Source organism: Berghia stephanieae, chromosome 12 (genome assembly GCF_034508935.2).
Source record: "Berghia stephanieae isolate SIO BIC M18660-M18661 chromosome 12, UCSD_Bste_1.3, whole genome shotgun sequence".
Lineage (NCBI taxonomy): Eukaryota > Metazoa > Mollusca > Gastropoda > Nudibranchia > Aeolidiidae > Berghia > Berghia stephanieae.
In genome coordinates this window covers 4625642-4627733 of record NC_088371.1, presented here as the reverse complement: position 1 = coordinate 4627733, position 2092 = coordinate 4625642, and positions in this window count along the sequence as shown.

The following is a 2092-nucleotide window of genomic DNA, read 5'->3' as shown; positions in this document are numbered from 1 at the left end:
TTTGGAAATTTCGTCGGCTGCAATCTGGGTGTGAGGTGGGGGGGGGGGCTGATTTTGTTTGATGAGCTTCAGGTTTTAGCTTTTTGAGGGTTTGCCATGTATGACGGCTGGAGTGACTGGGGTAAAAGTTTCCAATAGTTTCTACATATCCCAGTTAACTTTGAGGCACTGCACTGCGGATGGCGCCAGTATTGATCCATCCTTTCTTTGGAATTGACCCCGAAGAAAGATTAAGAGAGTTTAATTTATTATCGTAAATGAGTTCCTTATCATTCATTTATCTATTATGAGGCTATATGGTCAAGGGGTTGACGCTCGCCGCTGGACTGAAAAGTCCAGGGTGTGTCGATTCCCACTCTTAAAGGCGCACAGTTGAGTCCTTGGAAAACGCTTTTTACTGACATGCTCTTATCGTATTCAATCTGGCCGTCCTTAAGCGGAGGAAGACGTTCGAAGCTGGGTTAACGAAATGAATTTGGAGGTGTAGCCATACGCTACTACTACTACTATTACTACTACTACTACTACTACTACTACTACTACTACTACTACTACTACTACTACTACTACTACTGCTGCTGCTGCTGCTACTACTACTACTACTACTACTACTACTACTACTACTGACTACTACTACTACTACTACTACTACTACTACTACTACTACTACTACTACTGTTGCTGCTACTACTACTACTACGACTACTATACTACTACTACGACTACTACTACTACTAATACTACTACTACTACTACTCTACTACTACTACTACTACTACTACTACTTACTACTACTACTACTACTACTACTACTACTACTACTACTACTACTACTACTACTACTACTACTACTACTACTACTACTACTACTACTAATACTACTACTACTACTACAACTACTACTACTACTACTGCTCTACTACTACTACTACTACTATACCTACTATACTACTACTACTACTACTACTCACTACTACTACTCTACTACTACTACTACTACTTACTAACTACTACTACTACTGTACTACTACTACTACTACTACTACTACTACTACTACTACTACTACTACTACTCGTACTACTAATACCTGGCCGTTAACATCGTTGTCATTTTCCGGTAAAAAGATTGTATTTTCACCCAACAGGCGTCATGTTTTGTCTTACATGTTAAGTGTTGCTTTTGGCTATGGATCACTTGTCAAACGCTTTGAGCACGTTTAGTGAATATTCCACTATATAATTGGCTTTATTTATATATTTAATTATTTATCTATTAGTTAAGTTGTATATTTATCTATTTTTTAAAAATATTATTATAATATTTACCACAATTTTGGAGTCAGACTACACCGATGTTTCAGGCCCTTACGCCATCGTCAGGACTGTTTGTTACGCGAGTTTGAGTCGTTATTGTTATTGTTTATTGTTGAAGTGGTTCTGTTGATTTGAAGTTGATCAGCAGGTGTTTTCGTCTTGAAACCTACGGAACAACTTCCACAATCAACAACACCAATACCAACTCAAAATCACGTAACACTCAGTCCTGACGATGGCCGTAGGGGCCTGAAACATTGATGTAGACTGACTCCAATACCGTGGTAAATATTGGAATAATCATAATAATTCGTTCCATTGTTATTACCAACATGTCGGGCACTATTCTTGTCATATTTGTTTCATAACACAATTTATTTATCTATTTATTTATTTATTTAATTATTTACATCAAACCAATTTGTACTTAAGTACAACTTCCAACATTTTGTATATATCACTTATTATTTCAAATATGCAATCAGTTACTGTTACTTTATAAACTCAACATTCCAAAGTTATAATCGTTTCATCTTGTCACTACATATTATTGTCTTCGTATGTTGTATTTGAAAAGCAATTTTTTAATGTCATAAAATGAACATTTTTGATGAGATTCATACCATTTCAAATTATACGTTTATGTAACAAACAACTTTATGTTAATAATTTTTACTTAAAAAATAAGAGTGCACACTGCGGTGCGCGTGCGTGAGAGAGAGAGAGAGAGAGAGAGAGAGAGAGAGACAGACAGAAAGAGAGAGGGGGAGATAGAGAG